The 26,174-nt window shown below is 39.1% G+C and overlaps 1 long non-coding RNA gene across 1 annotated transcript in view; it reads right to left on the reverse strand.

The window, feature by feature from the left end:
• LOC135273996 (uncharacterized) overlaps window positions 1-26,174 on the reverse strand; it is an 84,349-nt gene that overhangs the window by 55,016 nt on the left and 3,159 nt on the right. The window lies entirely within an intron of this gene.

Raw genomic sequence — 26,174 nt, forward strand, 5'->3', positions numbered from 1 at the left:
AAAAGATAAGTAAATGATTAAAGACTACTCATCCTACTTTGTCCCATCTTTACCTTACCAGATACATTTAGTCATTTCTACCTTTTCTCTTGAGATTCACTGCCAGGTATTAGAACTTTTTAAAATTCATACTTGCAGGCAGATTTTAATTATTCATGGGATTGCATTTGTAACTTCATAGACCCCCAAGGGAAATGTTATGTCTTGGTGAGTAAAATTTTAAATAGAAATTATCTACTACACCACACTTTCAGAAATTGCTATACTCACTCTATTATTTGCAGTGGGATTATATACTGTAGCACCTTCAAATTGAAACATTAGACAGTTTTTATTGCTGTAGCATTTTACTTAATTATTATCCTTATAGCAGGGATAATAGTTACCAACAAAAAGGAAGCATATAAGTTTTACTATCACTGAGTCTGCTAGAATGTTTTATTGAGTTTGGTAATATGTCACACCTTAGCTATGCAAAGGTTATAAAGAGATTTTATATAAGAAAGAATCTTTTAGGGTAAATTCTTATCCTAAAGAGAATAACTGGTAGTTTAAAAAGAGGGATGTTTGGGATAAGTCAGAAAGTTTAAGCATTTTCTTTTTTTATTATTATTATACTTTAAGTTCTGGGGTACATATGCAGATCGCGCTGGTTTGTTACATAAGTATAACATGCCATGGTGGTTTGCTACATCCATCCCCCTGTTATCTATATTAGGCATTTCTCCTAATGTTATCCCTCCCCAATATCCTCACCCCCTGCTATCCCTCCTCTAGCTCTCACACCCCGCAACAGGCCCTGGTGTGTGATTTTCCCCTCCCTGTGTCCATGTGTTCTCATTGTTCAACACCACTTATGAGTGAGAACTTGCAGTATTTTCTGTTCTTGTGTCAGTTTGCTGAGAATGATGGTTTCCAGATTCATCCATGTCCCTGCCAAGGACATGAACTCATCCTTTTTTATGGCTGCATAGTATTCCATGGTGTATATGTGCCACGTTTTCTTTATCCAGTCTATCACTGATGGGCATTTGGGTTGGTTCCACATCTTTGCTATTGTAAATAGTGCTGTGATGAACATGTTTGTGCATGTGTCTTTATAACAGGATGATTTATAATTCTTTGGGTATATACCCAGTAATGGGATTGCTGGGTCAAATGGTATTTCTATTTCTAGATCCCTGAGAAATCACCACACTGTCTTCCACAAAGATTTAACTAATTTACACTCCCACCAACAGTGTAAAAGCATTCCTATTTCTCCACATCCTCTCCAGCATCTGTTGTCTCCAGTTTAAGCATTTTCTAGATAATCTGTGGAAGTCTTGAAAGAATTAATAATTCCAGGAGAGATTTAGCCAAGATTAACACTAAAATTACTCTAGCCACACGATAATGTATTTCTCCCACTTATATCACAAGTTATAAAAGATGACCTAGACCTAAAATTATTCCCTAAGTCAAGGGGAGAATATTTGTTTTTCTCAAAAAAATTGTTGCTTTTCTATCAATGCTTCTGGTAAAATACAGTGACATCAGCTGGAGGCAAACCGGTATTTCAAAACATCAGAATGACTGACAGGTATCAAACTACTGTCATGGTTCTGGTCTATAGCACCCCTACTAATAGTGGTAATTTTAATTCTCATATTTAAACTGAAATTAATCTCTTCTCACCTAGAAGCAATTGAACTCCAAATGGTGCTGCAGACAGAATACTCATACCCACACCTTTCTTCTGAGTTTTCTTAGATCAATCCCAGGAGGAGCCCTAGCTGCTGCTCCCTATATAAGACCTCTTTTCAGCAGGAAGTAGCCAGAAAACGTCATTGTTCAACACTCCCTAACAGTAGTTAGGGTTACCACTCCTGAGGGAGGCACAATATAGAAATTAAGAAGAAATTATTTAGGCAGATAGTTAGGGTATGGTAGTCCTCAGTAAGGTTTTCCTTTTAAAGAAAAGCAGCTCCCAAATCATTGTCTTTTCCAACAAATAGCAGCCTATAAAATGGAGCTACAGACATAGACAAGCAAGCTAGAAGCTTGTATAGATGAATGCTGTCAGTTGTGCCAATAAGAAAAGGCTACCTGGGATTAGGCATGTTCAAAATAGCAGCTTCATCTTGCCTTCTTCTTTCCAGCCACATGTAGAGTAAGGAGCAGGCAATGTGGTGCTGGCCAAGCAAAGCCCCCATAGTAAGATTAGGATGGGGTGGCAAGCTTCCCTGTTTGAAATGTAAACCTCACACATAATCGAACCAATCTGTGGGCTCTATGGAAATCAGACAACATGTCCTGAAGCCTGCCTAGACAATTTGGTGCACTCTGCCTCAGAGAAGAATTCCCATTCAGGTGCCCCTCTCTCTTGCTATAGGGAGATTAGTTTTTCTTTTTTTTTTTTTTTTGCCTATTATACCTCCACTTCTAAACTCACTCCTTGTGTGTGTCGGTGTCCTTAATCTTCTTGGCATGAGATGAGAAACTTTGGGTATTTACTGTAGACAATGATGCCACTTTATTAGGTCACAAAACAAGTCTTAACACATTTGAGAGATTTCACAGAAGTTATTGAAGAAGTCTGGCTACAAAAGGCTAATGTGCACTGCTCTCATGGATAAAATAAAAAATGGCGAGTAAATGGTGGTTCTTCAACTGGAACATCTAAGTGGACACCTTGGGATTCATCAAAAAATCAATTCAACTCAGAGAAAATGGAGAGGAGTGAGACTGGATGACCACCCATCTGACAGGGGCATGAAGCCAGAGAAGGCTTCCCTACTATGGACAAACAGTGAGTGAGAGTTCCTAAGGCCCATACATCTGCCATGAAACTTTTCAACCCTTGGTTCAGGAAATCTCCCCATGAGCCCAATCTACTGGGGCCTTGACTTACATGCTCCCTACACTTCACAGTAGCAGCTTTGTGCTTCTCTGGGATGGAGCTTCCAGAGGGAGAGGCAGGCCTCCATTTTTGCTGTCTCACAGCCCTCAGGACTGTTGCCTTCAGGCTCAGTGCACAGTGACTAAGGATTGGTGCAGACTCCTGACACAATGCAGGCACCCCATGGAAAAGCAGCCAGACTCTTTTTAATGCAAATCCCTAATTCCCCTTCTCACTGAGCAGGGCTTCCCAACCTGGGATTTCAACCACCCCATGCAGGGGCCCCTGTGCCAGTAGCACCTCTGTGCTTTCCAGAGAAAGAGCTTCCAGAGAGAGTCAGATTGCTATTTATTCTGTCCTGTGGCCCTTGCCAACTATTGCCTTCAGGCTCTGGAAAGTGCCTAGTGATTAGAAACTCTCACAGACACTCAGCATAGCTTAGCCACCCCATGCAAAAGTGGCCAGACTATTCCCCACACAAGTTCTTGTCCCTGCTTTTCCTCATTGGGTGGATGAGGCCTCTCAATCTAGGACTTTAACAAAACTACCTTGCTACCACCTGAACACTTCAGTTGAGCTGGCTCTGCATTTCCCTGAAAAGGAAATCACAGAGACCACCTGTAACGCTTCTGCCATTGCAGCTCCAGTGGTACCACCCTGTTTCAGGCTGTGAAAAAAAAAAAATGTACCTCCAGCATACTGCAGCCACCATATGGAGAGGAGTCAGTCTCATTTATCTGTGAGCCTCCCCGCACAAGTCTTCAACAGGCAGAGCCCTGGCTCTGGATGAAGATTAGCTGTCCCATTTAATGGTATGTGTGAGCATACCTCCTCACAGTGGCTCTGAGATTCTGTGGGGAGGAGCTCCCAGTAGCAATTGACAGCCCCTCTACCACTGCCACTGCAGCATTTCTACCCTTACTGCCCTTGGACAGGGGAAGAAACAAAGCCTGAGTCTTTACCTGAATTTCAAGAATGCCACAATCACCATATGGAGAGGAGCCTGGTCTCTACTTTCTGTGAACTCCCAAGCTCTCCACCTCCACTGCCCACTCCTCAACAAACAGAGTTCACAGCTCAGGCCAGCAGTGCAGCTGCTCCCACCCATGGACTAAACATATTAGTAGCAGAACCTCTGTGTTTTTATGAGATGGAACTTTCAGAAGCAACAGAAAGCTCCTCTGCCACTGCCACTGCCATTGGTACTGCCCTTGCTTTTGCCAGACTGGGAAAGGAGCAAAGACCCTGAGTGCTTTAACCACACCTCCAGAAAGCTGCAGTTGGCCTAAGGAGAGGAGTCCAGTCTGTTTCACCCAGGACCCAATTGCCCCCCTGCTCATCAACAGGTAGAGCCCCTCCCCTAGCTTGGTTCCACAGTGCAGCTGCCCCATTCTAGGTTGATTTCACTGATTGGTAACAGCACTGCATTTCTCTGGGATGCAGCCCAAAGAAACAAGGGAAAGACCCTCTCCCACAACCACTGCTAAGGTCCTATGCCTGCTGCCTTGAAGCTGGGTAGAAAACATAAGTCCTGAGGTTGCCCCAGAGCTTTGGTGTGGAGCTCAGCGGTCACAAGCTAAGATCTGCAGCCAATTCTCAACTGGGAGAGAAGACAACATTTTCAGAGCACTGAGAGGAAGCATGGCTGCAATCATGAGGAAATGCAGAGAAGCCATGTGGCCAAGCAAGAATCTACTTATGGACCGTAACACTTAAGTTCCATCAAGGATGATAGCCCAAAACTTCAACACCAAAAATACTTTGCTAATATAACTCCTGTCAAACCAAGGACACAATGTCAGCACAATTAAGACCCTGCAAAAAGCAGGCCCTCTTAAAACATTCAGAAATTAAGTCTACTGACTGTGCTGAATTTACACTGCACTTAAAGAAATACCAACCCATACAGATGAGAAAGAACCAGAGCAAAATCTCTAAAAACTCACAAAGCCAGAGTGTCTTTTTTCTCCAAACCACCACACTAATTCCCAACAAGGGTTCTTAACCAGGCTAAAATGGCTGAAATGACACATATAGAATTTAGAATATGAATAGGAATGAAGATTATTGAGATTCAGGATAAACTCAACACTTAATCTAAAGAATATAAGGATTAAAATAAAATAATATAGAAGCTGATAGACAAAATAGCCACTATAAAAAAAGAACCAACATGATCTAATAGAGCTGAAAAATACACTACACAAATTTCATAATGCAATCACAAATATTAACAGGAGGCATAAAGGAGCTTCTGGGGTCCTGGAATTTTTTTTTTCTTGGCCTGTTTGTTGGCTACACAGATATATTCACTTTGTGATAATTCATTGAGCTATATATTTAGGACATGTGCAACAATCTCTATGTATATAATTCTTCAACAGAAATGGTTATTTAAAAATAAACAACTTGACAGGGGGCAGGTTGAAGATCTCCAAATAGAAGCAGCTGTAGGCAGAGGCTCCCAGAGGAACCAAAACAGCATGAAAATTTTGTACCAGCAACCAAGGTATCCAGATTCTATCATCAGGATTGACTAAGTTGGCATAACCCACGGAGAGCCAGGGAAAGCAGGGTGGTAGGTTGGCCCACCTAACAGCTACATGGGGCAAGGGGAACCCCCACCCCCAGCCAAGGAAGGTGATGAATGAGCATGCTACCCAGCCTGTGAAACAGTGCTTTTTCCATGGGTCTGTACAACCCACAGATCAGTAGACCCCATTTGTGATCCCATGCTACCAGGCCTTGGGTGTCAACCACAGAGCTGCACAGATTCTCAACAGCCAGTCAGCTGGAATGTTCCTAAGACTACCAAGTTCCTGGAAGGAGGGGCAGCCATCATCACTGCAGCTGCCTGTTGTCTAAGCTATTTGAGCTCCCTGGGGGAGGGGCAGCAGCTATCAATGCAGCTGCTGACTGCCTAAGAAAACTGAGCTCCCCAGGGGAGACATAATAGCCATCACTGAGGCTGATAGCTGCCTAAGACACTGACCTCCTGTGGGGAAAAGTGCGGCAGCTATCACTATAACTCCAGGTCATGGTGTTTTTTTTCCCCCCTGCTGGAGCTGGGGAGACTGGATGGCTTGGTTCCAAAAAGTATTCTCTAAGTTTCAGGAGATTAAGCAACTTCAGCAAAGTCTCAGGATACAAAATCAATGTGCAAAAATCACAAGCATTCCTATACAACAATAACAGACGTAAAGAGAGCCAAATCAAGAACGAACTGCCATTCATAATTGCTACAAAGAGAATAAAATAACTAGGAATACAACTAACAAGGAATGTAAAGGACCTCTTCAAGGAGAACTACAAACCACTGCTCAACAAAATAAGAGAGGATGCAAATAGATGGAGAAACATTCCATGTTCATGGTTAGGAAGACTCAATATCGTGAAAATGGCCATACTGCCCAAAGTAATTTACAGATTCAATGCTATCCCCATCAAGCTACCAATGACCTTCTTCACAGAACTGGAAAACAACAACTTAAATTTCATATGGAACCAAAAAAGAGCCCACATAACCAAGTCAATTCTAAGCAAAAAGAACAAAGCGGGAGGCATCACACTACCAGATATCAAACTATACTACAAGGCTACAGTAATCAAAACAGCATGGTACTGGTACCAAAACAGAGATATAGACCAATGGAACAGAACAGAGGCGTCGGAGGCAACACAACATATCTAAAACCATCCAATCTTTGACAAACCTGACAAAAACAAGCAATGGGGAAAGGATTCTCTGTTTAATAAATGGTGTTGGGAAAACTGGCTAGCCATATGCAGAAAGCAGAAACTGGACCCCTTCCTGACACCTTACACTAAAATTAACTCCAGATGGATTAAAGACTTAAACATAAGACCTAACACCATAAAAACCCTAGAAGAAAACCTAGGCAAAACCATTCAGGACATAGGCATAGGCAAGGACTTCATGACCAAAACACCAAAAGCATTGGCAACAAAAGCCAAAATAGACAAATGGGACCTAAACAAACTCCACAGCTTCTGCACGGCTAAAGAAACAGTCATTAGAGTGAATCGGCAACCAACAGAATGGAAAATAATTCTTGCAGCTTACCCATCTGACAAAGGGCTGATATCCAGAATTTACAACGAACTAAAACAGATTTACAAGAAAAAAACAAGCCCATTTAAAAGTGGGAGAGGGATATGAACAGATACTTTACAAAAGAAGACATACATGAGGCCAACAAACATATGAAAAAATGCTCATCATCACTGGTCACTAGAGAAATGCAAATCAAAACTACATTGAGATACCATCTCATGCCAGTTAGAATGGTGATCATTAAAAAATCTGGAGACAACAGATGCTGGAGAGGATGTGGAGAAATAGGAACACTTTTACAGTGTTGGTGGGAGTGTAAATTAGTTCAACCATTGTGGAAGACAGTGTGGCAATTCCTCAAGGACCTAGAAATAGAAATTCCATTTGATCCAGCAATTCCATTACTGGGTATATATCCAAAGGATTATAAATTGTTCTACTATAATGACACATGCACATGAATCTTCACTGCAGCACAGTTTACAATAGCAAAGACCTGGAACCAATCCAAATGCCCATCGATGATAGCCTGGACAGGGAAAATGTGGCACATATACACCATAGAATACTATGCAGCCATCAAAAACCATGAGTCCGCATCCTTTTTAGGGACATGGATGAACCTGGAAACCATCATTCTTAGCAAACTGACACAAGAACACAAAATCAAATACTGCATGTTCTCACTCATAGGTGGGTGTTGAACAATGAGAACACATGGACACAGGAAGGGGAGTCTATACTTCTGGGGTCTGTTGGGGGGAAATAGGGGAGGGACAGTGGGGGTGGGGAGATGGGGAGAGATAGCATGGGGAGAAATGCCACATATAGGCGAACAGGAGGAAGGCAGCAAATCACACTGCCACGTATGCACCTATGCAACAATCTTGCATGTTCTTCACAGGTACCCCAAAACATAAAACGCAATTAAAAAAAAAAGTATTCTCTCACAATGAAGCACACTAGCCGTGTCAAACCTTAGCCAGGCTTCCTCTTTAGGCTAACCCTGACCCATCCCTCTTCAGTGGGCAGGGCCTCCCTGCAGGAACTCCAACAACTTTAGCCAGGGGCTTAGGAACATAGCTCTGATATCCCTGGGCCTGAGTCTCTAAAGGGAGTAGTGGCTATAGTCTCTACAGACCAGCATACTGATTTTTTCCCCTGCTAGTGCTGAAGAATCCGGATGTGATGAGAAAGAACCAGACCAGATGAGTGGGTTTCCCCCAGCAGAGCACACACCCCCTACCAAGTGACAACCAAAGTGCTTCATTAAACTGGTCCTGGTTCCCATTCACCCCAACTGGATGAGACTCACCAACAGGGGTCACCAGGAACCCTATACAGGAGTGTTTCTACTGACATCAGGTTGGTGCCCCATGAGGTCAGACACAACAGAGGAAGGAGCAGGCACCCATTTTTCCTGTTGTCCAGCCTCCTTGTTTCACATCTCCAGGTGCTGGACAGACCCAGATGAATATGGCAGGAAGTGAACCCCCAGCAAACTGCTGCAGCTGTACAGAAAATGGACCTAACTAATGAAAGAAAAACAAACAAAAAGAAAGCAACAACAGCATCAACAGAAAAGTCCCCACAAAAACCTCATCCAAAGATCAGCAGCCTCAAAGATCAAAACTAGACAAACTCATGAAGATGAGATAGAATTAATTAAAAAAAAATGCTGAAAACTCAAAAGGCCAAATCTTCTCCAAATGATTGAAACACCTCACCAGCAAAGGCACATGTCTGGATGGAGGCTGAGATGGACAAATTGACAGAAGTAGGCTTCAGAAGGTGAGTAGTAACAAAGTTTACTGAGGTAAAGGAGCATGTTCTAAGCCAATGCAAAGAAGCTAAGTACCATAATAAAAGGTAATAGGAGTTGCTAACTAGAATAACCAGTTTAGAGAGGAACATAAATGACCTGATGGAGCTGAAAAATAAAGCACAAGAACTTCATAATGTAAAAACAAGTATCAATAGCTGGATCAATCAAGTGGAAGAAAGAATATCAGAACTTGAGGACTATCTTGCTGAATTAACGGCAGACAGACAAGATTAGAGAACAAAGAATTAAAAGGAATAAACAAAACCTCCAAGAACTATGGGACTATATAAAAAGATTGAACTTACAACTGATTGAAGTACCTAAAAGAGACGGGGAGAATGGAACCAAGTTTAAAAACACACTTCAGGATATCACCCAGGATAACTTCCCCAACCTAGCAAGAGAGGTAAGCATTCAAATTCAGGAAATAAAGAAAACCACAGTATGATACTCCATGAGAAGATCAACCCCAAGACACATAATCAACAGATTCTCCAAGATAGAAATGAAGAAAAAAAAATGTTAAAGGCATCCAGAGATAAAGGCCAGGTCGCCTACAAAGGGAAGCTCATCAGACTATTAGTGAGCATTTCAGCAGAAACCCTACAAAACAGAGAAGAGTGAAAGCCAATATTCAACATTCTTAAAGAAAAACATTTTCAGCCCAGAATTTCATATGCAGTCAAAGGAAGTTTTATAAGTTAAGGAGAAATAAAATCCTCTTCAGACAAGCAAATACTGAGGGAATTCATCACCACTAGGCCTGCTTTGCAAGAGCTCCTGAAGGAAGCACTAAATATGGAAAGGAAAAAACCAGTACCAGCCACTGAAAAAAATACCAAATTGTAAAGACCATCAATGCTATGAAGAAACTGCATCAACTAAGGTGCAAAATAAACAGCTAGCATCATAATGACAGGATCAAATTCACACATAACTCTATTAACCTTAAATGTAAGCAGACTAAATGCCCCAATTAAAAGACACAGACTAGCAAACTGGATAAGAAGTCAAGACTCAGGGTGCTGTATTGAGGAGACCCATCTCACATGCAAAGACACACAGAGGCTCAAAATAAAAAAAAGGATAAAAATTTACCAAGCAAATGGAAAGCAGAAAAAAGCAGGGGTTACAATCTTAAGTTTCTGACAAAACAGATTTTAAACCAACAAAGATCAAAAAAAGACAAAGAACATTACATAATTATAAACAGGTTAATTCAACAAGAAAAGATAACTATCCTAAATATATATGCACCCAATACAGGAGCACCCAGATTCATAAAACAAGTTTTTAGAGACTCACAAAGAGGCTTGGATTTCCACACAATAATAGTAGGAGACTTTAATACCCCACTGTCAATATTAGACAGATCATCAAGGCAGAAAATTAAAAAGGATATTTAGTACTTCAACTCAGCTCTGGATCAAGTGGGCCTGATAGATTGCTACAGAACTCTCCATCCCCAAACAACAGAATATACGTTGTTCTCAGTGTCACATGGCACTTACTCTAAAATTGATTATATAATTGGAAGTAAAACACTACTTAGCAAATGCAAAAGAACTGAAATTCTAACAGTTTCTCATACCACAGTTCAATCAAATTAGTACTCAAGACCACACAACTACATAGAAATTGAACAATCTGCTCCTCATGACTCAACCCAAAAGCTCCGTAAGCTGATAAGCAACTTCAGCAGTCTCAGCATGCAAAATCAATGTGCAAAAATTGCAAGCATTCCCATCCATCAACAAGACAAGCAGAGAGCCAAATCATGAATGAACTCCCATTTACAATTGCTACAAAGAGAATAAAATACCTAGGAATAGAGTTAACAGGGTATGTGAAGGACCTCTTCAAGGAGAACTACAAACCACTGCTCAAGGAAATAAGAGAGGACGAAAGAAACAGATAAACATTCCATTTTCATGGATAGAAAGAATCAGTGTCATTAAAATGGCCATACTGCCCAAAATGATTTATAGATTTAATGGTATTCCCATCAAACTATTATTCACATTCTTCACAAATTAGAAAAATCTAACTTAAAATTCATGTGGAACCATAAAAGAGGCTGTATAGCCAAGACAATCCTAAGCAAAAAGAACAAAGCTGGAGACATCACACTACCTGACTTCAAACTATATTACAAGGCTACAGTAACCAAAACAGCATGGTACTGATACCAAAACAGACATATAGACAAATGGAACAGAATAGAAATCTCAGAAATGAGACCACACATCTACCACCATCTAATCTTCAACAAACCTGACAAAAGCAAGCAATGAGGAAAGGATTCCATATTTAACAAATGGTGCTCGGAGAACTGGCCAGCCATATTCAGAAAATTGAAACTTAATGTTTTTCTTCCACTTTATACAAAAATCAACCCCAAATGGATTAAGACTTATAGATAAAACCCAAAACTGTAAAAAAAATCCTAGAAAAAAATCTAGGCAACACCATTCAGGACATAGGTATGGGAAAATATTTTATGATAAAATCACCAAAAGCAATTGCAAGAAAAGCAAAAATTGACAAATGGAATCTAATTAAAGAGGTTCTGCACAGCAAAAGAAACTATCATCAGAGTGAACAGGCAACCTACAGAATGGGAGAACATTTGCAATATAGCTATCTGACAAAGGTCTAATATCCAGAATTTACAAGAAACTTTAAATAAATTTACAAGAAAAAAAAAACCAATAAACCTATGAAAAGGTGGACAAAAAATATAAACAGACACTTCTTAAAAGAAGACATTTATGAACACATATGAAAAAAGCTCAACATCACTGATAATTAGAGAAATGCAAATAAAATCCACAATGAGATACTACCTGATGCCATTCATATCAAGTTAAGAAATAACAGATGCTGGCGAGGCTGTGGAGAAATAGGAATGCTTTTACACGGTTGGTGGGAAGGTAAATTTGTTCAACTATTGTGGAAGACAGTGTGGCAATTCCTTAAGGATCTAGAACCACAAATACCATTTGACCCAGCAATCCCATTACTGGGTACATACCCAAAGGAATATAAATTATCCTGTTATAAAGATACATGCACACATATGTTTATTGCAGCACTATTCACAATAGCAAACACATGGAATCAACCCAAATACCCATCAATAATAGACTGGATAAATAAAATGTGATACATATACACCATGGAATATTTTGCAGTCATAAAAAGAAATGAGATTATGTCCTTTTTGGGGACATGCATAAAGCTGGAAGCCATTATCCTCAGCATACTAACACAGGAACAGAAAAACAAATACACATAAGTGGGAGCTGAACAATGTGAACACATGGACACAGAGGGGTGAACAACACACACCAAAGCCTGCCAGGGGTAGTAGGGAGGGGAGATCATCAGAATAAAACTAATGCATGTGGGGCTTAATACATAGGTGTTGGGTTGATAGGTGCAATAAACCACCGTTGCACATTTTTACCTAAGTAACACACATGCACTTTCTGCACATATATCTCAGAACTTAAAATAAAATTTAAACAAACAACTCTTGCCAGGAAAGGTTTCTGACTCTTTCTGTGGAGCACTTAATGCTGATGACATCTTGTCCATTCACTTACACAGAGATGGAAAATCTTATTGATGTGAAGTCACTAAACAGGGAATTGGAAACCTGGATTAAAAAACAATGTCTTGGCCGGGCGCGGTGGCTCACGCCTGTAATCCCAGCACTTTGGGAGGCCGAGGCGGGTGGATCACGAGGTCAAGAGATCGAGACCATCCTGGTCAACATAGTGAAACCCCGTCTCTACTAATACAAAAAATTAGCTGGGCACGGTGGCGCGTGCCTGTAATCCCAGCTACTCAGGAGGCTGAGGCAGGAGAATTGCCTGAACCCAGGAGGTGGAGGTTGCGGTGAGCCGAGATCGCGCCATTGCACTCCAGCCTGGGTATCAAGAGCGAAACTCCGTCTCAAAAAAAAAAAAAAAAAAAAAAAAAAAAAAAAAAACAATGTCTTCTTCTCATTCATAGGTAACATTCACCTCACTAAGCCATCAGTTCCTTAGTCCTAAAGATAAAGTAGAGAATTAGGATAGTGGGTCGCTGAGTTTCCGTCTATCTCTAATTACCTGTAATTCTCTCATTTTATAAAATAATACAGGCAGGAGTCTCATGATAGGAAAAAGGAGGAGAGTAGAGACATACATCTCAGGGAATAAAGCAGATTATCTAAAGGGAGCCAGTGTTCATTTTAACCATAATAAGGGAATGTGTTTATTTCAGAGTTTAGAGCAATGTGAATCAGGCATCAAATTACTGGTTCTCTTTGTTCTAGTATAAAAAGTTTACCATGACCCGGGATCATGCAGGTTCGAAAGGTTATTGAAACAAACTTTCCTAACCCCCATTTTGATCAACTGATGCTGCAATGATTAACTCAATTGTTTATTTTGAAAGTCACTGATTAGAGGAAATAATGAAATGGTGTATCACTGTACACATTCATGAATGTTGAACTGAATAATTTGCTTAGAGAGAAGATTTTGAAGTGCAAAGTTTATATGTACGAGCATCTGCAAATGCCATGTTCTTGGCCAAGATAATAAGTCTCTGAGTCTTGATTTCCCCATCTTTAAAATGGGGATGATTTTTATCATAATGAAGGAAATTGAGAGAATCAAAAGTGATATAATGGGTGTGAACATTCTCTGTGAATTATCAGAGTCCCTGAAAACATGAGAGTTAAACATTGTGTAATTGGAGTCTTGACAAAAACTTAATTTTTCTTTATTAACAGCTTAGAAATAATTATACTGACTGATTTAAAATAAATATAATAATATCTCTACAGGACATGCCTTTTCACAAGCATTGCCATTAGTTGTCTAGCAATATATATCATCCTAATGATATATCATCCTAATGATAATATATATCATATATTATATATATATATATAATATATATATCATCCTAATGATATATAGCAATATATATATAGCCTCCCTGTTTCACATCTCCAGGTGCTGGACAGACCCAGATAAATATGGCAACCTAATGATATCATCCTAATGATATATATTATCTGCATGCTCACTGAATTCCACCTCCCATTCAGGTTTGCATATTGTGGTTCTTATGTGCTATAAGTTTGTTTAATGAAGTTTCCTCCTGCTATCCATCTTCAATACACATACCTGTATTGTTCTGCCCATCCTTACTTTCTTGCTGTGCTATATTTTGCTTCATTATTTCTGACAATGTTACAGTAAAAAAGCAACAGTAGCAGACTTATCTGGTGGTGAATGGCAATGGTAGAAACTATAATTTCTTAAGCATTACACACTAAGTTCTCTGAGATTGGCTAAGTTTTCAATTATACTGAGCAAGTTTCACCTCTGCAGTCACAGAAGGAGAGACCACTATCTGTTTCTTTCTCTTGCCTGATTGCTCTGGCCAAGACTTTCAGTGCTATGTTGAATAGAAATGGAAAAAGAGGGCATTCCTATCTTGTTCTATTTCTTAAGAAAAGGCATTTAGCTTTTCCCCATTCAGTACAATGTTAGCTGTGGATTTGCCACATATGGGCTTTATGATGTCATGTTTCTTCTATGCCTAATTTGTTGAGAATTTTTATCATGAAGGGATGTTGAAATTTATCAAAAAATTTTTTCTGCATCTACTGGGATGATTTAAAATGGGGATGATTTTACCATAGGTGAAGGTAGTTAAGAGAATCAAAACTGATATAATGGGTGTAAACATTATGAATTATCAGAGTCCCTGAAAACATGAGGGTTAAACACTGTGTAACTGGAGTCTTGACAAAAACTTATTTTTTCATATAAAACAGCTTAGAAATAATTATCCTGGCCAATTTAAAATAAATATCATAATATCTCTACAGGACATACCTTTGCACAAGCATTGCCATTAGTTACCTATCACCCATTGACTAAAATGGGGATTAGGAAAGGTTGATTTGATAACCTTTTGAACTTGTGTAAACCCAGGTCTTCATGAACTTTTTATACTAGAACAAAGAGAAACAGTAGTTTGATGCCTGATTCACATTGCTCTAAATTCTGAAAGAAACACACTCCCTTATTAAAGATGGGTTTTTGTCCTTCATTTTGTTGATCCAGTTTATCACATTTATTGATTTGTGTATGTTGAACAATCGAGCATCGCTGAGTAAAATCTCAGATGATTATTGTGTATGATCTTTTTAATGTGCTTTTGGAATCAACTTGCTAAAATTTTCTTATAAATTTTTTTCTGCAATGTTCATCAGGGATTTTGGACTCTAGCTTTCTTTTTTTTTTTTCTTTTTTTTTTTTTTTTTTGGTTCTGTTCTTTGTTGGCTTTGGTATCAAGGTAATGGTAGCTTTGTAGTTTAAGAAAGATTGTTTCCTCTTTCATTGTTTTTTCTTTTTTTTTTATTATACTTTAAGTTCTGGGGTACATGTGCTGATCATGCAGGATTGTTACATAGGTATACACATGCCATGGTGGTTTGCAGCATCCATCTCCCCATCACCTACATAAGGTATTTCTCTTAATGTTATCTCTCTCCAATCCCTCCACCCCCTACTATCACCCCCACAGTCCCCCAACCCACAACAGGCTCCAGTGTGTGATGTTGCCTTCCCTGTGTTCAAGTGTTCTCATTGTCCAACACCCACTTATGAGTGAGAACATGTGGTGTTTGGTTTTCTGTTCTTGTGTCAGTTTGCTGAGAATAATGGTTTCCAGATTGATCCATGTCCCTGCCAAGGACATGAACTCATCTTTTTCATGGTTGCATAGTATTCCATGGTGTATATGTGCCACATTTTCTTTATCCAGTCTATCAATGATAGGCATTTGGGTTGTTTCCAAGTCTTTGCTATTGTAAACAGTGCCACAATGAACATACATGTGCATGTGTCTATAATAGAATGATTTATACTCCTTTGGGTATGTATCCAGTAATGGGATTGCTGGGTCAAATGGAATTTCCATTTCTAGATCCTTGAGGAATTGCCACACTGTCTCCCACAATGGTTGAACTAATTTACACTCCCACCAACAGAGTAAAAGTGTTCCTATTTCTCCACATCTTCTCCAGCGTCTGTTGTCTCCAGATTTTTTAATGATTGCCATTCTAACTGGTGTGAGATGATATCTCAGTGTGGTTTTGATTTGCATTTCTCTAATGACCAGTGATGATGAGCATTTTTTCATGTGCTTGTTGGCTGCATAAATGTCTTCTTTTGAAAAATGTCTGTTCATATCCTTCACCCACTTTTTGATGGGGTTGTTTTTTTCTTGTAAATTTGTTTTTGTTCTTTGTAGAGTCTGGATATTAGCCCTTTGTCAGATGGGTAGCTTACAAAAATGTTTTCCCATTCTGTTCATTGCGGGTTCACTCTGATTGTTTCTTTTGCTGTGCAGAAGCTCTTAAGTTTAATGAGATCCCATTTGTCTATTTTGGCTTTTGTTTCTTTTGCTTTTGGTGTTTTAGTGATGATGTCCTTGCCTATGCCTATGTCCTGAATGGTATTGCCTAGTTTTCTTCTAGGGTTTTTATGGTGTTAGGTCTTATGTTGAAGTCTTTAATCCATCTGGAGTTAATTTTAGTGTAAGGTGTCAGGAAGCGGTCCAGTTTCTGTTTTCTGCATGTGGCTAGCCAGTTATCGCAACATCATTTATTAGACAGGGAATTCTTTCCCCATTGCTTGTTTTTGTCAGGTTTGTCAAAGATCAGATGGTTGTAGATGTGTGGCATTACTTCCAAGGCCTCTGTTCTGTGACATTGATCCATATCTCTATTTTGGTATCAGTATCATGTTGTTTTGATTACTGTAGCCTTGTAGTATAGTTTGAAGTCAGTTAGCATGATGCCGCCAGCTTTGTTTTCTTTTTTTGTTTGTTTGGTTTTGCTTAGGATGGTCTTGGCTATGTGGACTCTTTTTTGGTTCCATATGAAGTTTAAGGTGGTTTTTTCCAGTTCTGTGAAGAAGGTCAATGGTAGCTTGATGAGGATAACATTGAATCTATCAATTACTTTAGGCAGTATGGCCATTTTCACAATATTGATTCTAACCATGAGTATGGAATATTTTTTCCATTTGCTTGAGTCCTCTCTTGTTTCCTTGAGCAGTGTTTTGTAGTTCTCCTTGAAGAAGTCCTTCATATCCTTTGTTGGTTGTATTCCTAGGTATTTTATTCTCTTTGTAGCAATTGGGAATGGAAGTTCACTCATGATTTGGCTCTCTGTTTGTCAGTTATTGATGTATAGGAACGCTTGTGATTTTTGCATGTTGATTTTGTATCTGGAGAGTTTGCTGAAGTTGCTTACCAGCTTAAGGAGATTTTGGACTGAGATGATGGGATCTTCTAAATATACAATCATCTCATCTGCAAATAGAGAAAATTTGACTTCCTTTTTCCCTAATTGAACACTCCGTGTTTCTTTTCCTTACCTGATTACTCTGGCTAGAAATTCCTGTACTATTTTGAATAGGAATGGTGAGAGGGCACCCTTGTCTAGTGCCAGATTTCAAAGGGAATGCTTCCAGTTTTTGCCAATTCAGTTTGATATTGGCTGTGGGTTTGTCATAAATTGCTTGCATTATTTTGAGGTACATTCCATCAGTACCTAGTTTATTGAGAGTTTTTAGCATAAAGTGCTGTTGAATTTTGTTGACGGCCTTCTCCGCATCTATTGAGATGATCATGTGGTTTTTGTCTTTGGTTCTGTTTATGTGATGGATTACGTTTATAGATCTGTGTATGTTGAACCAGACTTGCATCTCCGGGATGAAGCCTACTTGATTGTGATGGATAAAGTTTTTGATGTGTTGTTGCATTTGGTTTGCCAGTATTTTATTGAAGATTTTTGCATCGATGTTCATCATGGATATTGGCCTGAAATTTTCTGTTTTAGTTGTATGTCTGTGAGGTTTTGGTATCAGGATGATGTTGGTCTCATAAAATGAGATAGGGAGGATTCCCTCTTTTTGTACTGATTGGAATAGTTTCAGAAAAAATGGTACCAGCTCTTCTCTGTACATCTGGTAGAATTTGGCTGTGAACCCATCTGAACCTGGACTCTTTTTGGTTGGTAGGCTATTAATTGCTGCCTCAACTTTAGACCTTGTTATTGGTCTGTTCAGGGATTCAACTTTTTCCTGGTTTAGTCTTGGGAGGGTTTATGTGTCCAGGAATTTATCAATTTCTTCTAGATTTACTGATTTATGTGCACGGAATTGTTTGTAGTAATCTCTGATGGTAGTTTGTATTTCTGTGGAATCAGTGGTGATATCCCCTTTATCACTTTTTATTACATCTATTCGATTCTTCTCTCTTTCTCTTTTTTTTTTAATTAGTCTGGCTAGCAGTCTATCTATTTTGTTCATCTTTTTAAACAACCATTGATTGTTTGAAGGATTTTTTGTGTCTCTATATCCTTCAGTTCTACTCCGATCTTAGTTATTTCTTGTCTTCTGCTAGATTTTGAATTCTTTACAGACAAGCAATCGCTGAGAGATTTCATCACCGCCAGGCCACCACCACAGGAACTCCTGAAGGAAGCACTAAACATGGGAAGGAAAATGGAAAGTACTTCACTGCTAAATGTACCAAATGGTAAAGACCATCAACACCATGAAGAAACTGCATCAACTAATGGACAATACAACCAGCTAGTATCAAAATGGCAGGATCAAATTCACACATAACTATATTAACCTTAAATGTAAATGGGCTAAATGCCCCAATCAAAAGACACAGACTGGCAAATTGGATAAACAGTCAAGACCCATTGGTGTGCTGTGTTTAGGAGACCCATCTCACATCAAAGACACACATAGACTCAAAGTAAAAGAATGGAGGATGATTTACCAAGCAAATGGAGAGAAAAAGAAAAAAAGCAGGCATTGCAATCCTAGTTTCTGATGAAATGGACTTTAAACCAACAAAAATCAAAAGAGTCAAAGAAGGGCATTACATAGTGGTAAAGTGATCAATGCAACAAGAAGAGCTAATATCTTTAAATATATATTCACCCAATACTGGAGCAGCCAGATACATAAAGCAAATTCTTAATGACCTACAAAGAGACTTATGTGGGAGACTTTAACACTCCACTGTTAACATTAGACAGATCAACATGACAGAAAATTTACAAGATATCCATGACTTGAACACAGATCTGTACCAAGTGAACCTAAGAGATATCTACAGAAGTCTCCATCCTAAATCCACAGAATATACATTATTCTCAGCACTGTGTCACAGTTACTCTAAAATTGAACAAATAATTGGAAGTAAATCACTCCTCAGTAAATGCAAAAGAGCAGAAATCAAAACAACCAATCTGTCAGACCACAGTGAAATCAAATTAGAACTCAGGATTAAGAAACTCACTCAAAACCAATTACATGGAAACCGAACAACCTGCTCCTGAATGACTACTGGATAAATAATGAAATGAAGGCAGAAATAAAGATGTTCTTCGAAGCTAATGAGAATGAAGACACAATGTACCAGAATCTCTGGGACACACTTAAAGCAGTGTCTAGAAGAAAATTTATAGCACTAAATGCCCACATGAGAATCAACAAAAGATCTCAAATCGACACCCTATTATCACAATTAAAAGAACTAGAGGAGCAAGATCAAACAAATTCCTCTTTAATTTTTTGGAATAATCTGAAAAGAGCAGTGTCAATGCATTGACCAGTTTCATGGAATTCAGCAGTGAAGCCATCTATTCTTGATATTTTCTTGTTAGCAGACTTTTTATTACTGATTTTCTTCTAATATTTACATGTCTTTTCTATTTTTCAGTTCTCAAAATTCTATGGCCTTATTTCCACTGTGTATTTTGGCATGACATTCACTGTGCTATTTCATGGATTGGAAGCACTAAAGAAAGCCCTAAATAATATGAGAGAAGAATTCCTAGGAAAAGGCAGTTTTTAGAAAAGTCAGTGACAGAAAAATTTAGTAAACTGCTTGGTAGGTGTGCATGTGGCTGTATGAGCACTGGTAATGGGGGTAGAGAGGATGAAGAGAACTGTAGAGCTCCTTAGGTGGCACATTGCCCATCCATGTGGCTGCCCAGTGTCAGCTCCTACTTCCTTGCCTAAAATGTTTCTCCTAGTTTCTGCTCTTCTTCCATTGGGATTCCATTTCAACAATGGAATTGTTTCAACAATGGAAAGGGATAAAAGGAGATCCAACATTTTTTCCTTATAACCCTGTGGAATTTTGTGAAGAAAAAGAGGAGCATTGAGGAATGTATTCAAGAAGCCCACTTCCTAGTGGAGCAGTTAATAAAAACCAGCCGAGGGTGACTTTCTGCTCTGTGTCACTAAACTTAGCAGACTGCTCTCTTCTCTAATGATGTCCTTGAAAACATAAAAAAGGTGGCCAAGGCTTTCATAATAGGGAATAGTTGTCAGTCCTTATGTTGAGGAGTGAGGTTTGAAACAGAGATGCAAGAGAGCTTCAGAGCACTACATTTTTTGTGTTTCTACACAATGACTGTACATGCAGTATGAGTATAAAATGATCATTTAATCTTATTTTGCACAAAACATTATTTTCAAATCATGTCATGAAGGTACAAGGTTTTGAGTCTCCTATTTTTGAAGAAATTGTTAACTTTATTTTAAATTCAGGGGTACATGTGTAAAATTCCTATATAGGTAAAATTGTGTCATAGGTGTTTGTTGTACAGATTATTTCATCACCCAGGTATTAAGCCTGGAATTCATTAGTTATTTTTCCTGATCCTCTCCTTTCTCCACTCTCCATTCTCCAGTAGGGCCCAGTGTCTGTTGTTCCTCTCGATGTGTCCATGTGTTCTTATCATTTAGCTCCCACTTATAAGTGAGAACCTGTAGTATTTGGTTTTTGTTTGTTTGTTTCCTCATTAGTTTGCTAAGAATAATGGCCTCCAGCTCACTCCATATCTCTGAAAAGTACATGATCTCATTCTCTTTTATAGATGCATAATATTCCGTGTTGTTTATTTACCACATTTTACTTATCCAGCCTTACATTAATGGGCAATGAGATTGATTCCATGTCTTTTTTAAAATATATATATTATTGCATTTTAGGTTTTGGGGTACATGTGAAGAACATGCAAGATTGTTGCATAGGTACATACAAGGCAATGTGGTTTGCTGCCTTCCTCCCCATCACCTCTATCTGGCATTTCTCCCCATGTTATCCCTCCTGAATTTCCTACCCACCCCCCGGCCCTCCCATACTTCCCCCCAACAGACCCCAGTGTGTGATGCTCCCCTCCCTGTGTCCATGTGTTCTCATTGTTCAACACCCACCTATGAGTAAGAACATGTGGTGTTCGATTTTGTATTCTTGTGTCAGTTTGCTGAGAATGATGGTTTCCAGGTTCATCCATGTCCCTATAAAGGACACAAACTCATTGTTTTTTATGGCTGCATAGTATTCCATGGTGTATATGTGCCACATTTTCTTTATCCAGTCTATCATTAATGGGCATTTGGGTTGGTTCCAAGTGTTTGCTATTGCAAACAATGCCACAATGAACATACGTGTGCATGTGTCCCTATAATAAAATGATTTATAATCCTTTGGATATATACCCAGTAATGGGATTGCTGGGTCAAATGGAATTTCTATTTCTAGGTCCTTGAGGAATTGCCACACTGTCTTCCACAATGGTTGAACTAATTTATACTCCCACCAACAGTGTAAAAGTGTTCCTATTTCCCCACATCCTCTCCAGCGTCTGTTGTCTCCAGATTTTTTAATGATCGCCATTCTAACTGGCATGAGATTGTATCTTCTTTTGGGGCCATTTCCACATTCTCCATTTCCTACTACTTGTTGTTTTAAGAGCAAAAAGGATTCAACTGGTGAGTATTAGTACCAAGTAAAATACAATGTAAATTTGGACATAGAACTTCTGATTTTAATTTAGTAAGATAAATGGTGTTTTCCATATTCCTTTTAAGTTCTGAGTTAAGTCAAGCATGTTCCAGTTAAAAACTGCAAGCATTATAAAAAATGGTGTCTGGAAAGAAAAATTGTAAGGCTTTTCTGGAGCCTCTTTCTGCAGCTCAGAGATGATGTAAGCTGGGAGAGAGGGGATGCCATCTTTCTTGGCATAAGTTTTTATTTTAGAATGCAAAAAGAACTAATGCCAGCTGGTAATAATTCCATTAAAAAGCAATCTTCCAGAGATGAATGCTCAAAATAAAATTGACAATTGTTTGTAATAATAAATTCATTTCGAGCAGGAAACTAGTAGCTTTCATCTCTTAGATGACATAGTGAATGTTATGCAATTTTGTGCCTGATTCTCTTAGAAGATAATTTCCTGTGAGTTTACAAAAAGGGATAAGGTGGAATGTTAAGAGTCATTTAGGAACCAAATAATGTTAACCAAAGATCACAGATGTGGTTTATCAGCAAAAAAAAAAAAAAAAAAACTACCTTGTGAAACTTAGGTTATATGTCTTAAGGAGAGGACCAAGGAGTAAAAATAGAAGAAAGGTATTTATCCTACTCCTAAACAGTTTCCATGGTATCCTTCAGTTAGAAACCATAAATAGACAGACTTGTCTAATATTCTCTGATGAAAATTTTATATTGGATGATCAACATGTATTTGTTAACCTGGTTAAATATTTTCTTTGTAAGGTTCGTTTGCCTCCTGCAAATTTAACAGAATCTCTTGAACATGATAAACAAGCCTAAATTAAAATTTTTAAAGATAGAAGTAAATCTATGTCCTTTCCAAAGGACTTGCTACAGGTGTTCTAATAAAATCTTGTGTTTTTAATGCTCTCTTCTGGAAAATTATTGCTTTTAATTAACCTAGCACCTTCCTTGACTATAAGCATTCTCTGATTATATCTGAGCAGTTTATTGGTTTTGGAACCAGCCTGCCTGAATTTAAATCCTGGCCCTGCTGGCTGTGAGAATAAAATGGAACTGTTAAGATTAAATCATTTAATATATGGAAATAATTTAGGGCAGTGTTTGCTTAAACATAGGCTCTCAATACATATTAGCATCTTAAATATCGCTAATATTATTGTTGTCTGGCTTGCATTTACTAAGTTAGTATTGTAGAACAAAGCCACCAACACAAATGGAGCGTCTCTGTAAAAACGATATCCAAGTTTCCAGTTGGGATTTAAGTGAGAAACAAGCCTAGGGTGAATGTTGTGCAGGCAGTGGGAAAATGGCCTTCTTTGTTACAAATCACAGAAGCGAAGCAAGATGGGTCTGAGGTGTTGGCCAAAGAAGCAGAAAGAGAGAAATACAGGATCCCAGGTATTTCCAGCAAAGCCGGGGAGTGAGACTGTAGGAAGGTCTGGGCTGGGCTGAGGCAGCTGGAGCAGATAAAGGGTGTTGTGAGTTGGGGGTTGGTAAGGCTGAGGCCTGTCTGCATCTTTCCCAGTGAAGTATAACTGATTTCCTATCCTTTTATGATTTGGGGCATCCACATGCGTACTTGTGTACGTGCGGTTAATTCTGGTAACTATTATCTTTTCTCAGGTATTTTACTTTCTTACGCTTAGCTTTCTTTTTTTCCTATCCCTGTGGGGTTGGAGTATCTTCCAGCCATGTCTTTAATGAGGCTACTGGGGTTGAAGGACACAGAAAATAGCTCTTTGAAGTAAGAGAGAGGAGGATGACTGAGGGGTGCTTCTGAAATGGTGACTGCTGCCAAGAGTGTCCACACCTAAGTGCTGGAGCCGCCTGTATTTGTCTGTTTTCATGCTCTTATAAAGAGCTGCCTGAGACTGGGTAACTTATAAAGGAAAGGGGTTTAATTAACTCACAGTTCAGTGTAGGTGGGGAGGCCTCAGGAAGCACAGTCATGGTGGATGGTGAAGGGGAAGCAAAGCACCTTCTTCACAAGGTGGCAGGAAGGCAAATGAACACAGGAGGAACTACCACCCACTTATAAAACCCTCAGATCTCACAAGAACTCATTATCATGAGCCCAGCATGGGAGAAACCGCCCCTGTGATTCAATTACCTCCACCTGGTCTCTCCCTTGACACCTGGGGATTATAATTCAAGATGAGATTTTGGTTGGAGGCACAGCCAAACCATATCACCCTCAGAGCCCCAACTTGGCATTTTAAGGGTGTGAGGCACAAATTAATCACAATAGTCACCATTTATATTGGCACTTAGAAAGTGCTGTGCATTTTTCTTAATTTATATATATCTTTCACATAATCCTCACAAAAACCCTATCAAGTAGTCTTGTCATTCTGTTTACAGGTGACAAAACTGAGGCCTAGTAAGATTCAGCTACTACCTAGGTGACAGAAATAGTAAGTGGTGGTGTCAAAATTCAGTCCCAGGCAATGTGACTGAAAGGTCTGAGTTCTTAATTAGCTCAAACAGCCTCCGTTCTCGGTTTCTGTCATCATCTACTTAGATCTCATTTCTCCAAATGTACAGATCCTTCTTAAGGTGCAGCAGGCCAAAGAGGGTCAACAATATTGAAAATGATGGCAGTGAGAACTTGCAGCTCCTATATGACTCTATGCTCTTCTCTATACACCTTAATACTCCTAATTTCCATTTCCCAGCAATGGTGCCACATGCTCCTTTTAGGTCTCCATGCTGTTGTTGAACACATACTTTTTTAAAAACATGCACAGGCATAGCTTATTTATTCTTTATGCTGGCAAATAAAAAAGTATTTATTAATGAGCATTATAATTCATATGAAATGTAATTGGAATGCTTTCAGAATTCAGATGTTCCTAACCTTCAGGATTAGACATAAAAAGAGGCTGAGGGTTAGCCCCTCTACAATCAAAAGAAATGCCTTAAACGTTACAGAACAAAGGATCATCCCCTATGACTGAGCACATGGTCAGGCTCATGACCCAGCGCTAATATTGATTAGTTAGTCAAGTGGCTTCAGCTCACTGGGCACAACTTCTTCATCTGTCCAGAAGTTAGACAAGCCTATTTGAAGACCCCATTGACCTTTCAAGATTTTCTCGACCCAATTCCCTTCCTGCCGAGATCTTGAAGTTTGTTTTTTGTTGTTGTAGAGACAGGGTTTCACCATGTTGCCCAGGCTGCTCCTGAACTCCTGGACTCAAGTGATCTGCCTGCCTTGGCCTCCCAAAGGGCTGGGATTACAGGCATAAGCCACTGCTACCCAGCAAAAAGAAATCTTGAACTTTTTATAATCACTTTTTGAGATTTCTAAGAGGATTTCTAGTGGTTTTCTGGCAGGAATAGCTGTGAGGTTTGGGAAGAATTATAAGAGCACCCTGTAGGCGGGGTGAACCAAAGGACCTTGAGATTGTCCCTTCTTTCTTTGCTGTAGTTTTCACAGGGCTGGTGGTTGCCAAGTGAACAGGGGCTGGAGGTTGCTGTTTGTAGAGTCTCTGTTTCAGCCAGATCAACAAAGCATAATTCCTATGGGCTTTTCAATCTCCACATCTTTGGCACACATAACCCTGTGCTGGACATTTTAACATGGGGTTCTGAATCGGCAATGGATTCCCATGTCCCGGCAGATGGCCACAGAAGTAGTGCTTGCTGATCTGGTCTTGGTGAATTCTGTGAAACTGTCCCACCACCTATGTTGTGTGTTGAGCTTCCTTTCAGAATAGCAGTCACTTGAGGTAAGGGAGCTATCACTGGTACTTAGGTACACAAGTTTCAAAGTGAGGATTTCAATATGACTTCACAGGTTTTATAAAAGAAATATTTGCATTTTTGTGTTTTTCTTCCCTTCTAAGAGTGCTTGCAGCAGGGTTGGAAAATGGGCAGTGGAAGAGAAATGTTCTTAGGATGTAGATGATAAAATCATTAGGAAGAAGACAAGAGACTAAGGAGAAAATTAGAAACAAAACTTTCATAACAAGTGATGAAATAATACAAGAAATTTATCACTTGAAGGAACCTCAAGGGAAAGGAAAGGATAGTCTAGGGTCTGAGGCTCAGTGAAAGTGGCAGTCCTGAAGGTATTTTAGAAATATCAAATGACATACACACATGCACAAACACACATACAGCCCCAGATGAAGGTTATTGTAAAAAGAGCCACATGAAATTCATTATTTTATCTACTCCTATATGATGTATCCTAGCCTTGATAGTAGGATTTAAGGAAGAAATTTCAGCCAGATCCCAGTATGAGGAAAAGGCATTCTTCTCCCAGACATCTGTTTAATTTTTCTTACAAATATTGTGAAACTTACAATGAATTGTGATTTCCTCTTTCCTTTGACTGCTAAGAATCTCAGAACAAAATTTAGTCACTGTGTAGGCTATATAGTATACATTTTTGTATGTTTTGTTTTCTCCTATCCTTATTTTTCTTTTCTTTAATATCCTCAATTATTCATGTTTATTCTTATAAGCATCTA

The sequence above is a fragment of the Aotus nancymaae genome, unplaced genomic scaffold (assembly GCF_030222135.1).
Source record: "Aotus nancymaae isolate 86718 unplaced genomic scaffold, 86718_ANA_hifiasm-v0.15.2.pri h1tg000010l, whole genome shotgun sequence".
Classification (NCBI taxonomy): domain Eukaryota; kingdom Metazoa; phylum Chordata; class Mammalia; order Primates; family Aotidae; genus Aotus; species Aotus nancymaae.